The following is a 14,712-nucleotide window of genomic DNA, read 5'->3' as shown; positions in this document are numbered from 1 at the left end:
GTGAAAAGAATGGAAATAGTGTTGAAGTGAGACCTTTCTTTCCATATTATATACATTTTTATTATTTTTACAATAAGAATGTATTCACCTATTACTTGTATAAAACCTATAAATACTCTATAATTACTTGTAAAATCTTCGAAAGATCTCAGCAGGTCAAGAGCCCCTCAAGCAAACCGGGAACATGACAGCAGGAGCTGTTGCTGAATGGGAAAATCTCTGACTCTAAAATGCATCCCAATTATGACCATAGGGTCATCCAAGAAAGATAATTTATTCAGTTATTTGTTACTGGGGAAAAACTACAGGTAAGTCTCTGTAAAGAAACCTGTGTTTATATGTGCTTTTATTTTTTTTTAATGTTTATTTATTTATTTTTGAGATGGTGGGGAGGGGCAACGAGGGCAGGAAAGAGAGAGAATCCCAGGTAGGCTCCGTGCTGTGAGCACAGAGCCCAGTGCAGGGCCCAAATCCACAAACCATGAGATCATGACCTGAGCCAAAACCAAGAGTCAGACACTTAACTGACTGAGCCACCCAGGTGTCCCCGTACATTTGCTTTTAAAATGGTTATAACTGGGGGACCTGGGTGGCTCAGTCGGTTAAGCAACCGACCTTGGCTCAGAACATGATCTTGTGATTTGTGAGTTGGAGCCCTGCATTGGGCTCTGTGCTGACAGCTCAGAGCCTGGAGCCTGCTTTGGATTCCATGTCTCCCTCTCTCTCTCTACCCCTCTCCTGCTCACACACTGTCTCTGTCTCCCAAGAATAAATACACATTAAAAAAAAAACCTAAATAAATAATAAAGTGGTTATAACTGAATAGTACTTGAAAGTAGTAAGTGGGGAAAATGAGAAGTAGGAGTGATTTCAGTATTAAAAGTAGAGAAGTCTTTGTTATCACCTAAAACCATGTTCATTACTACATGTATCTAACGCAATTGCTCCCTTGAATGTGTGCACAGGTGTCACGGGTGACAGGGAAGGGGAGCCTGCAGCCAGCCGAGATAAAGGTAAACAGGTTAAATAAGAAAAAAGCTAATTGAGTTAAAACATGAATACGTTTAATTATCCCTGTTTATCTTTTTTTTTTAAGTTTATTTATTTACTTTGAGAGAGGGAGTGCATGAGCAGGGGAGGAGCAGAGAGAGAGGGTGACCAAGAATCCCAAGCAGGCTCTGCACGGTCAGCACAGAGCCTGACATGGGGCTCAGTCTCATGAAGCGTGAGATCATGACCTGAGCCACGATCAAAAGTTGGACGCTTAACAGACTGAGCCACCCAGGCACCCCTCCCTGTTTATCGTTAATTAACTAATTTACTGATGGCTTCAACAAGTTTTTCTGGTGTGTGAACAATATACTGGGTATTGCTTAGGTACGAGGAATACAACAGTGAATGACACAGAGGTTTTTGAATCAAAAGGACCTGCTGACTAGGAAGGGGCTTACTCATATTATTTGCAGCTAGCTATTCCACACATTTATGTATAAACATGATGCTAATGTAACAAACACATGTGGGTAAGAAATGAATTCATTATGTGCTACATCCCTACTTCCCTAATGTCCATAGCTGAACAAAGCCTATTTGCGTTGGTATTCTTAATCCAAACATGTCAAACATGGATCTCATTCTTTCCGTCAGCAGTCTTTTCACCCGCCCATGAGCACAAGCCTCTTAACTTTTCTTTCCTCCATACGCCATGTAATCCAGTTGGTTCCCAGCCCCGACCATCCTGCCTCTGACATGCTTAGTCTCTCCTCTTCTCTCCACAAGCCCTGCCACTTGCCTGGGACAAGTCCTTCTCATCTGTGTGGCCTGTTGCATCCATTTCACGACTAGCCTCCATGTACATGATGGACTGGGAACTGGATGGACCCGAGGCAGGGAGCCAGAGTCATCTCTAAAACCTAAACCTGACCTAGTCTCTCCCGGCTTCAAAACAGTTCTGAGTGCCCTGGGACAAAGCCCAAACGTCGTTCTATAGCAGAAGGCTTTTTACAAGAAGCTGAATAAAATCAAGTGCCTAGGGAGGCAGACAAGTAACGTGTAAGAATAAAATGAGCTGGGTGAAGATGACAAACAGCAGTTGGCACACGGCCTCGGCGGCTGGGAGCACTCGGGAGCGGTGAGGACTGCAGTGAAATGGCCAACACTTGACTCTTCATGGAGGAGAAGCTCCTCAGTGTCTGTTCATCATTGGCACACAGGAGTAAGACGTTCTGTGTCTTATAATAAATCTAACTGTCTCTATTTTTTAAATGTGAAATTGCCTGATTTAAAAAAAAAAAAAAAGGACACCTATTCTACATTTAAAATAGGGTGCGGGCCAAATCCGTAAAGCCAAACAAAACAAGCCTACATCCAAACATGTCACCTGTTCTGTAATTTGGTCCCTACCTTCCTCTCCAGAGAAGAGACCTTCTTCCCCCTCTTCCCTGCCCCATTAGCAAACCCAGCTTGTTCACCGTTCTGTACGTACAGCCTGCCCTTGACTTCCTCTTTGTCTCTGCGCACACAGAAAGCTAAGAATGGCCTGGCTTTCCACTTCTGGGTGTGAGAGCGAGGGAAGGCCGAGAGCACAGGCTGTGCCGAGCAGCACATGGCCTGCCCACCAGGAATACTCTTGGACCCACAAAGCCTTAGTAATTTTCTCCCAGAATAAGGCACTAAAAGCCAGCGAAAAGCTGCAGTAAATACACATAAAGAAACCACAAGTGTTGACATGACAACCTGCTTCCTTCTTGCCAGCCAGTGTCTCAGAAAGCTCCTTATACTGCTAATCAAAGGTACGCACAGGAGGACATCTGCTTATCCCCCGCCCCCCCACAGGCTCATTTTCTACTGTCTGTTTACTATTCACTCTCCCATTTGGACACTTTGGGAAAAAAAAAAAAGAATCAAGTGTATTCAAGGCCACCCCAAACAAAATCAAAACCTACCTAAACCTTGGCCCACAGCAGGTGAGCTCTTGTGCCAAACTCATCCTACTTCTTGGCTCTCCCCCTGCTTGCTACTGCCCAGCATGGAACGAAAGGTCCAATTTAACAGGAAAGCAGCACTGGAATGAGTTTTTCAAATCCACTTAAAATTCAGGGGACTTGCAGTCTTTAGCTGGACTCATATATTGGAAGTCTCAACGCTCTTTTTTTTCAAACATACAGAGACATGATAGTAAGTGCTAAGGTACCCACTGCCTGGTGAAAACTCAGAATAGAGAAAAAGGGGAGAGTCAATTACCGGGCAGGCCTGGCTACCAGATGGAAGTGACCGAGGGTGACAAGGCACTCAGGGTGTCAAAAGTGAGAAGGGGACACCAAGAGCCTCACATTTGCAAAAGTTCTCAGATTCGGGCTTTGGACGTTATCCTGAAATGAAGCTGGGTACAGTCATGGAGATTTAAAGATGAAACAGAAGGATATTCATCATTTAACTTGAATCCCAAACTAGGCTTCTAATACCTGTGGCCTTTTTATTTGCTTTTAGTAACACCAAACGCCTGATAAGATGGCAGGGGTCCAGAGCTCTTGAGCATAGTGTGGTATTTGAAAGCAAGGCCTCTGAAGCCAGATTGGGCTGTGTTCAAGTCCTGCACCTGTTACTTGCTTATCACCCTTGAGTAAGTAGCACGGCTCTTCATCTGTGAAATACCCGCAAGTTAGTATCTGCCTCCAGGGATTGTCATCAGTATTGAATAAGATTATGTATGAAAAATGCTTAACATATCATTGGATACATTTTAAAAGACTAATAGATGGTACCTCTTTCTTAATATGGAAAGAGAAGGAAGGGAATTTAACACTCTGCATCTCTCAGACCCTCCATTAATAACAAGTAATGTTTGTGGAGAGTCAAAAGACCATATCACAGGTCCTACTAGTAAAGTCATATTCCAAATTTATACCCCTGTTTAATTTCTTCAAGTACTTTGGGTGTGCAGATAACAAAAAAAAAAAAAAATCTGAGCCTGAATAACCAAGGAGGACTTGAAGGAGAAGGCAGCCTTTGTGTGTAGACAAGATGGAGAAGTATATTATGTGAGAAGGAAATTCCTAAAAAGGGAATGAAAACTGAACATGGCCTTTTAGGTAGGCAAAGCTCATGGAAGGCACTATATAATCACATGTTAATGGATTAGCTTTGATTAATCCATATTCTTAATCTTTTATTTACTATCCTTTCCTTTGAAATGTTCTCAAATGAAAAATCAGAAAGACCAGATTGAATGAAGAACTCATTTGGATATCCCTGTAAGAAAATTAGAGAGTGATTTCCCTAGGGGTTGAGAGGCAATCATTACCCTGATGATTAACGTATTTCTAAATGTCAAATGTCTTCCTAATGTATTTTGAAGAGGTGGTGTAGTCACTGTTCCACTTACAAAAGCTAAAAGTCAAAGGCTTTGTTCCCTGCACTGTCAATAGAGGGATCTACTCATTAACCTTAGAAATATCTGGCTCAATTTAACTAGTTCTACTGCTGGAAGACCCCTTAGGGAAGATAAGAACATCTCCCTAGTGAGTCCGACCTTCACGCCTTCTCACCTAGCAGATATTGGGCTAAAGGTCTCATATAGCAAGAAGGGGTGGTCTCAGACTGACTGATTCATTCCTTTTTGCACTGGGTCAAGGAGTATAGTGAAGCTTCAAGTGTCAGGCACTCAGAGAACTTCCAGGAACCAGAGAACATTCTCAGAAGAATCACAGACCAGTGAGGAAAATGGGATATTCACAAGTGAACATGCCTTGGGGTTTGCGCTGGACAGAGGAAGATCTGAGAACTGGAGAATATAGACAGAGAGTATGAAGGAGATTATCTGACATCCTTAGCATTCTTTTATTCCTAAGGAGATATATTTTTGCCAGGAATTCTGTAAGGCTTAGGGAGGCAGTCTCTAACTTCCCCATCCAGCAAGGCAAGTTTCTCATCCATTTATATCCAGTGTTTCTTTCTCTGTCAAACCTTTCCAAAAGGGTCACCTCCTCAGAAGTAGGAATGAAGTCTTAGTTATCTTTGTTTGTCTCCTAAGCTAACTTTATAAAGTCCCAGTAAATGCTAGTTAAATTGAATTGAATGGGGGGTCGGCGGCAAGATGGCAGCTTAGGAGGACGCTGGGCTCACCGCACGTCCTGCTGATCACTTAGATTCCATCTACATCTGCCTAAATAACCCAGAAAACCGCCAGAGGATTAGCAGAACGGAGTCGCCGGAGCCAAACGCAGACGAGAGGCCCACGGAAGAGGGTAGGAAGGGCGGCGAGGCGGTGCGCGCTCCACGGACTGGCGGGAGGGAGCCGGGGCGGAGGGGCGGCTCGCCGGCCAAGCACAGCCACCGAATCTGGCTTGCAAAAGCGGAGGGGCCTGACGGACTGTGTTCCCACAACAAGCGCGACTTAGCGTCTGGGAGGTCATAAGTTAACAGCTCTGCTCGGAAAGCGGGAAGGCTGGAGGACAAAGGGAGGGAGAGCTGCTGAGCCCCCTGACAACAGAGCTCAGTTTGGTGGGGAACAAAGGCGCTCGCCAGCGCCATCTCCCCCGCCCATCCCCCAGCCGAAATCCCAAAGGGAACTGGTTCCTGCCAGGGAACTTGGTCGCTCCGCGCAAACACCCAACTCTGCGCTTCTGCGGAGCCAAACCTCCGGCAGCGGATCTGACTCCCTCCCGCTGCCACAGGGCCCCTCCTGAAGTGGATCACCTAAGGAGAAGCGATCTAAGCCTGCCCCTCCTGCCCCCGAGCACCTTGCCTACCCACCCCAGCTAATACGCCAGATCCGCAGCATCACAAGCCTGGCAGGGTGCAAGTAGCCCAGACGAGCCACACCACCCCACAGTGAATCCCGCCCCTAGGAGAGGGGAAGAGAAGGCACACACCAGTCTGACTGTGGCCCCAGCGGTGGGCTGGGGGCAGACATCAGGTCTGACTGCGGCCCCGCCCACCAACTCCAGTTATACACCACAGCACAGGGGAAGTGCCCTGCAGGTCCTCACCACGCCAGGGACTATCCAAAATGACCAAGCGGAAGAATTCCCCTCAGAAGAATCTCCAGGAAATAACAACAGCTAATGAGCTGATCAAAAAGGACTTAAATAACATAACAGAAAGTGAATTTAGAATAATAGTCATAAAATTAATCACTGGGCTTGAAAACAGTATACAGGACAGCAGAGAATCTCTTGCTACAGAGATCAAGGGACTAAGGAACAGTCACGAGGAGCTGAAAAATGCTTTAAACGAAATGCATAACAAAATGGAAACCACCACAGCTCGGCTTGAAGAGGCAGAGGAGAGAATAGGTGAACTAGAAGATAAAGTTATGGAAAAAGAGGAAGCTGAGAAAAAGAGAGATAAAAAAATCCAGGAGTATGAGGGGAAAATTAGAGAATTAAGTGATACACTAAAAAGAAATAATATACGCATAATTGGTATCCCAGAGGAGGAAGAGAGAGGGAACGGTGCTGAAGGGGTACTTGAAGAAATCATAGCTGAGAACTTCCCTGAACTGGGGAAGGAAAAAGGCATTGAAATCCAAGAGGCACAGAGAACTCCCTTCAGACGTAACTTGAATCGATCTTCTGCACGACATATCATAATGAAACTGGCAAAATACAAGGATAAAGAGAAAATTCTGAAAGCAGCAAGGGGTAAACGTGCCCTCACATATAAAGGGAGACCTATAAGACTCGTGACTGATCTCTCTTTTGAAACTTGGCAGGCCAGAAAGAATTGGCACGAGATTTTCAGGGTGCTAGACAGAAAAAATATGCAGCCGAGAATCCTTTATCCAGCAAGTCTGTCATTTAGAATAGAAGGAGAGATAAAGGTCTTCCCAAACAAACAAAAACTGAAGGAATTTGTCACCACTAAACCAGCCCTACAAGAGATCCTAAGGGGGACCCTGTGAGACAAAGTCCCAGAGACATCACTATAAGCATAAAACATACAGACATCACAATGACTCTAAACCCGTATCTTTCTATAATAACACTGAATGTAAATGGATTAAATGCGCCAACCAAAAGACATAGGTTATCAGAATGGATAAAAAAACAAGACCCATCTATTTGCTGTCTACAAGAGACTCATTTTAGACCTGAGGACACCTTTAGATTGAGAGTGAGGGGATGGAGAACTATTTATCATGCGACTGGAAGCCAAAAGAAAGCTGGAGTAGCCATACTTCTATCAGACAAACTAGACTTTAAATTAAAGGCTGTAACAAGAGATGAAGAAGGACATTATATAATAGTTACAGGGTCTATCCATCAGGAAGAGCTAACAATTATAAATGTCTATGCACCGAATACCGGAGCCCCCAAATATATAAAACAATTACTCATAAACATAAGCAACCTTATTGATAAGAATGTGGTAATTGCAGGGGACTTTAATACACCACTTACAGAAATAGATAGATCATCTAGACACACGGTTAATAAAGAAACAAGGGCCCTGAATGAGACATTGGATCAGATGGACTTGACAGATATATTTAGAACTCTGCATCCCAAAGCAACAGAATATACTTTCTTCTCGAGTGCACATGGAACATTCTCCAAGATAGATCATATACTGGGTCACAAAACAGCCCTTCATAAGTTTACAAGAATTGAAATTATACCATGCTTACTTTCAGACCACAATGCTATGAAGCTTGAAATCAACCACAGAAAAAAGTCTGGAAAACCTCCAAAAGCATGGAGGTTAAAGAACACCCTACTAACGAATGAGTGGGTCAACCAGGCAATTAGAGAAGAAATTAAAAAATATATGGAAACAAATGAAAATGAAAATACAACAATCCAAACGCTTTGGGACGCAGCAAAGGCAGTCCTGAGAGGAAAATACATTGCAATCCAGGCCTATCTCAAGAAACAAGAAAAATCCCAAATACAAAATCTAACAGCACACCTAAAGGAACTAGAAGCAGAACAGCAAAGGCAGCCTAAGCCCAGCAGAAGAAGAGAAATAATAAAGATCAGGGCAGAAATAAACAATATAGAAGCTAAAAAAACTGTAGAGCAGATCAACGAAACCAAGAGTTGGTTTTTTGAAAAAATAAACAAAATTGACAAACCTCTAGCCAGGCTTCTCAAAAAGAAAAGGGAGATGACCCAAATAGATAAAATCATGAATGAAAATGGAATTATTACAACCAATCCCTCAGAGATACAAACAATTATCAGGGAATACTATGAAAAATTATATGCCAACAAATTGGACAACCTGGAAGAAATGGACAAATTCCTGAACACCCACACTCTTCCAAAACTCAATCAGGAGGAAATAGAAAGCTTGAACAGACCCATAACCAGTGAAGAAATTGAATCGGTTATCAAAAATCTCCCAACAAATAAGAGTCCAGGACCAGATGGCTTCCCAGGGGAGTTCTACCAGACGTTTAAAGCAGAGATAATACCTATCCTTCTCAAGCTATTCCAAGAAATAGAAAGGGAAGGAAAACTTCCAGACTCATTCTATGAAGCCAGTATTACTTTGATTCCTAAACCAGACAGAGACCCAGTAAAAAAAGAGAACTACAGGCCAATATCCCTGATGAATATGGATGCAAAAATTCTCAATAAGGTACTAGCAAATCGAATTCAACGGCATATAAAAAGAATTATCCACCATGATCAAGTGGGATTCATTCCTGGGATGCAGGGCTGGTTCAACGTTTGCAAATCAATCAACGTGATACATCACATTAACAAAAAAAAAGAGAAGAACCATATGATCCTGTCAATCGATGCAGAAAAGGCCTTCGACAAAATCCAGCACCCTTTCTTAATAAAAACCCTTGAGAAAGTCGGGATAGAAGGAACATACTTAAAGATCATAAAAGCCATTTATGAAAAGCCCACAGCTAACATCATCCTCAACGGGGAAAAACTGAGAGCTTTTTCCCTGAGATCAGGAACACGACAAGGATGCCCACTCTCACCGCTGCTGTTTAACATAGTGCTGGAAGTTCTAGCATCAGCAATCAGACAACAAAAGGAAATCAAAGGCATCCAAATTGGCAAAGATGAAGTCAAGCTTTCGCTTTTTGCAGATGACATGATATTATACATGGAAAATCCGATAGACTCCACCAAAAGTCTGCTAGAACTGATACAGGAATTCAGCAAAGTTGCAGGATACAAAATCAATGTACAGAAATCAGTTGCATTCTTATACACTAACAATGAAGCAACAGAAAGACAAATAAAGAAACTGATCCCATTCACAATTGCACCAAGAAGCATAAAATACCTAGGAATAAATCTAACCAAAGATGTAAAGGATCTGTATGCTGAAAATTATAGAAAGCTTATGAAGGAAATTGAAGAAGATTTAAAGAAATGGAAAGACATTCCCTGCTCATGGATTGGAAAAATAAATATTGTCAAAATGTCAATACTACCCAAAGCTATCTACACATTCAATGCAATCCCAATCAAAATTGCACCAGCATTCTTCTCGAAACTAGAACAAGCAATCCTAAAATTCATATGGAACCACAAAAGGCCCCGAATAGCCAAAGGAATTTTGAAGAAGAAGACCAAAGCAGGAGGCATCACAATCCCAGACTTTAGCCTCTACTACAAAGCTGTCATCATCAAGACAGCATGGTATTGGCACCAAAACAGACACATAGACCAATGGAATAGAATAGAAACCCCAGAACTAGACCCACAAACGTATGGCCAACTCATCTTTGACAAAGCAGGAAAGAACATCCAATGGAAAAAAGACAGCCTCTTTAACAAATGGTGCTGGGAGAACTGGACAGCAACATGCAGAAGGTTGAAACTAGACCACTTTCTCACACCATTCACAAAAATAAACTCAAAATGGATAAAGGACCTAAATGTGAGACAGGAAACCATCAAAACCTTAGAGGAGAAAGCAGGAAAAGACCTCTCTGACCTCAGCCGTAGCAATCTCTTACTCGACACATCCCCAAAGGCAAGGGAATTAAAAGCAAAAGTGAATTACTGGGACCTTATGAAGATAAAAAGCTTCTGCACAGCCAAGGAAACAACCAACAAAACTAAAAGGCAACCAACGGAATGGGAAAAGATATTCGCAAATGACATATCGGACAAAGGGCTAGTTTCCAAAATCTATAAAGAGCTCACCAAACTCCACACCCGAAAAACAAATAACCCAGTGAAGAAATGGGCAGAAAACATGAATAGACACTTCTCTAAAGAAGACATCCGGATGGCCAACAGGCACATGAAAAGATGTTCAGCGTCGCTCCTTATCAGGGAAATACAAATCAAAACCACACTCAGGTATCACCTCACGCCAGTCAGAGTGGCCAAAATGAACAAATCAGGAGACTATAGATGCTGGAGAGGATGTGGAGAAACGGGAACCCTCTTGCACTGTTGGTGGGAATGCAAATTGGTGCAGCCGCTCTGGAAAGCAGTGTGGAGGTTCCTCAGAAAATTAAAAATAGACCTACCCTATGACCCAGCAATAGCACTGCTAGGAATTTATCCAAGGGATACAGGAGCACTGATGCATAGGGGCACTTGTACCCCAATGTTCATAGCAGCACTCTCAACAATAGCCAAATTATGGAAAGAGCCTAAATGTCCATCAACTGATGAATGGATAAAGAAATTGTGGTTTATATACACAATGGAATATTACGTGGCAATGAGAAAAAATGAAATATGGCCTTTCGTAGCAACGTGGATGGAACTGGAGAGTGTGATGCTAAGTGAAATAAGCCATACAGAGAAAGACAGATACCATATGGTTTCACTCTTATGTGGATCCTGAGAAACTTCACAGGAACCCATGGGGGAGGGGAAGGGAAAAAAAAAAAAAAGAGGTTAGAATGGGAGAGAGCCAAAGCATAAGAGACTTAAAAACTGAGAACAAACTGAGGGTTGATGGGGGGTGGGAGGGAGGAGAGGGTGGGTGATGGGTATTGAGGAGGGCACCTTTTGGGATGAGCACTGGGTGTTGTATGGAAACCAATTTGTCAATAAATTTCATAAAAAAAAAAAAAATTGAATTGAATGACATTAAAAAACCTAAACACTTTTGTTATGTTGAATGATATTGTGACTTGTGGCAATGGTTTGCCTTTGAGATTACTAAATATTCAAACTATCCTAGCCATCATGCCTCTTACCACCTCGGAGAAAGAAACTTTCCTTGGATTCATTCAACTTCCATCCCTTTGGGTAATATACATGTTGTCAAAGTTTGAAAAAGTGAATTAAATTGTGAACAAAAAGCAAATCAGCTCCTCAGGTCCTCTCTTAGAGAAATACCCAGGAGCTATTTATTTTGAATAATAGCATTAACTCTCAGATGCAAACAAGTAAAAACCAGCAGATCCAAGAAACTATGAAAAGTTATTTAGTTTCCACAAGCCTCCTTTTCCTTGATTGAGGAGTGGGGCTAACCTGTGTGCAGGGCACCCACATGCTGGAAATGCCTACACAACCCTCCAGACATGGTAGGTACTGAAAACAAAATCAACAAATTGAAAAAGGTAGCTTACCTACCTTATTCCATTCCTGCCTACTGTGCTTATGGATTTAGAGTTTTTGTGAAACTTCTAATTACCCGAAGAAGAATTCTAATGTCTCCTTTTTTCTTATGGCATAGGGGGAATATGGCAGTTATAGAGATTTAGAAATCACAATGTCCTTGAATATCTTAGGACTCCTGGTACTGCATCCAGAGCTCTTTCCACTCCAATTGCCAAATAAACTGAGCCTGACTGAATATGATGACTAGATGATAACAATAGTGATGATGACAGTGATGATGACAATGATGATGATGACAGTGGTGATAATGATGATGGTGATAATGATGATGATGACAATGGCGATAAAAATGATGACAATGACGATGACAATGACAGTGATGACTAGATGACGATGATGATGATGATGACAATAACAAGAAGTAACATTGTTTAAAAAGTTTTTTTAAATATTTATTTATTTTTGAGAGAGACAGAGTGTAAGCAGGGGAGGAGCAGAGAGAGAGATGAAGACACAGAATCCAAAGTGGGCTCTAGGCTCTGAGCTGTCGACAAAGAGCTCAATGCGGGGCTTGAATTCACAGACCGCGACGTCATGACCCGATCCGAAGTCAGGGGCTTAACCGACTGAGCCACCGAGATGCCCCAAGAAGTAGTATTTTTGAATGCTCACTCTATGTCTTCCGGTGTTGCAGAAGCTGTATGTATTAACTTATTTAGTTCCTGCAACAATCCAGTAAGGAGTTGCAATTACTAGCATCCCCATTTCATAGATGAGGAACCTGAGGCACAACAATTAAGTGATGTGCCTGAGTTCCACAGCTTCTAGGAAATGACAGAACCAGGATTAGAACACAGGCATATTAACAGCAGGACCAATGATCCCAACTATTATTTTTTTTTAATCATGGAAGGACAATCAGTCTGAGAATTAGACAAGAATCCATGTTCTGGTTCAGTCCTCATCCACAGCTATCTATGTGGCCTTGAGAAAGTTATTATATATTTTAGTACCTTTTTTTAAAAATTTTTTTTTCAACGTTTTTTATTTATTTTGGGGACAGGGAGAGACAGAGCATGAACGGGGGAGGGGCAGAGAGAGAGGGAGACACAGAATTGGAAACAGGCTCCAGGCTCCGAGCCATCAGCCCAGAGCCTGACGCAGGGCTCGAACTCACGGACCGCGAGATCGTGACCTGGCTAAAGTCGGACGCTTAACCGACTGCGCCACCCAGGCGCCCCGATATTTTAGTACTTTTTTGAAAGTGATGCAATTTCAAAGTACCTTTTCTATTTCAACTTAAAAACCAAACTTTGGAACGCTTTTAGCAAAGAAGATCCTATCTTCTCAATATAGAAAGTGAACTTTAGTGCACCATTTCTAGTTGAATGTAAGTCAAGAATTCAGCAGTCCCATTGGCTTAACTCCACACCCCATCCCCATCTTGCCTCTGAGTTCTTAGAACACTGCTAGAGCTCAGAGTTACACAGTTTAAAATTACTGAACTAGTCAATAATCCAAGGTTCTTTAAGAGCCAATATTCTATGTATCTAGAACCTGAAGTTTAGGCTATAGGGTTAATAGTTTTGCATTGGGTGCCAAGACCATTTGATTAGTTAGGATTCCCTGAGGTCTGTTAAGAAGTACTAGGCTTGGAGCACCTGGGTGGCTCAGTTGGTTAAGCATCTTTGCGGTTCACGAATTTGATCCCCATGTCAGGCTCTGCGCTGTCAGTACTGAACTTGCTTGGGATTCTCTCTCCTCTCTTTCTGCCCCTCCCCCCTCCCACTCCCTGGCTCACGCTTGCAAATGCACTTTCTCTCTCTCTCTCTCTCTCTCAAAATAAATAAACTCAAACATTTTTTTAAAAAGTACTAAGCTTCATCCTGACTTAGTGAGAAGGTGCGGTGATAGATTGATGGCAGGTGATGATGGCACCAGGACAAGAAATGGTGGCATATGTGCTACAGATTTTGATTCTAGAAATTTCAAATGTGTCTAGATGCTAAAGAGCTTCTGCCTGTATCAAGGTTCACTTACTATGGTATCCCTATGATACATCCAAATGGCTTATGCTTGAGAATTTCTAATGAAGAGAAACTCAGCACTTCACAAAATAGCCTTAGCCATTTTTGGATACCCTTGATTATTACTTTTCTGTTCACCTAACTGAAATCCTCCCCACTATAAATTTTACTCTGTAATAACACCTTTTTTAGTCCATTGATGAAAAAATGTTATAAAAATACTTCTTATATTTGTTAGTCATATATTATGATTACAATATGTATAGTTATATAACTATATATATACAGTTATATATTTTTTATAATATATAAAGCACTGGAAGAGAAGGGATCTAAGGTCAAACAGCTTCTAAATGGCAGAATTAATTCGCCAACTCAACTCTGAACTCTTATGGCATCAAGGTGATGAACTTTCTATTGATACTCAAATGTCTTTTGGATGGAGGATATGGGTATGTATATGTGTGTATCTGAATATGTGTTGGGTCGGGTGTAGGGAGGATCACAGGGGACATTCTGAGAAAAATTATTTCTAGAAGACAATGGGAGAAAAAGTCATTTGAATCCTGAATTGTATGGAAGAAATGGGTTCACAATGATTTTAACCAAACTGGTTGGCTTTGCCCTGTTTAAACCCTGCCAGGGCAAGAGATAATTCAATGGCTTCAGCTTAATCTGGAAGTCTGACTCCCAAAAAGAAGGGCCAGGACTGGAACCGGAGTGGAGATTCCTACATCAAAACAAGAACAGGGACTGGCTTACACTGGGTTTGCTCCCACGTGTGGGAGCCAGGTTGAGAAAAAGGATGGTTAGTGTCACATACAGTACAGAAAAGCGATGCTCTGTGCTGATGTACCTGCTGTTCCTCCAGTCTAGAAGAGTGCCGTCCAATGGACATACAATGTAAGCCACAAATAACCTTTACGGATTTTCAGTAGCTACGCTAAAAAGTCTATAGAAAAGTAAAACGGATTGTAACACATTTTATTGAACCCCAAATATCCAAAGTATTATCATTTCATCATATAGTCAACATAAAAATTATTAGTGAGCTATTTTCCATCATTTAATTCATAGTACATCTTTGAAACCTGGTGTATGTTTTGCATACATGGCATACCTCAATCTGGACAGCATGTTTCAAGTGCTCAGCAACCCCATGTGATGATGCAGCTACCACA

The 14,712-nt window shown here is 42.0% G+C and overlaps 1 protein-coding gene across 1 annotated transcript in view; it reads right to left on the bottom strand.

Annotated features, from left to right (window-relative positions):
* The window catches only part of SORCS3 (sortilin related VPS10 domain containing receptor 3), a 597,388-nt gene that overhangs the window by 145,461 nt on the left and 437,215 nt on the right, over nt 1-14,712 (bottom strand). The window lies entirely within an intron of this gene.

Source organism: Prionailurus viverrinus, chromosome D2 (genome assembly GCF_022837055.1).
Source record: "Prionailurus viverrinus isolate Anna chromosome D2, UM_Priviv_1.0, whole genome shotgun sequence".
In the NCBI taxonomy this organism is placed as follows: Eukaryota; Metazoa; Chordata; class Mammalia; order Carnivora; family Felidae; genus Prionailurus; species Prionailurus viverrinus.
Note: the sequence above shows the minus strand (reverse complement) of the source record. Positions and strands in the feature narration are given on the sequence as shown.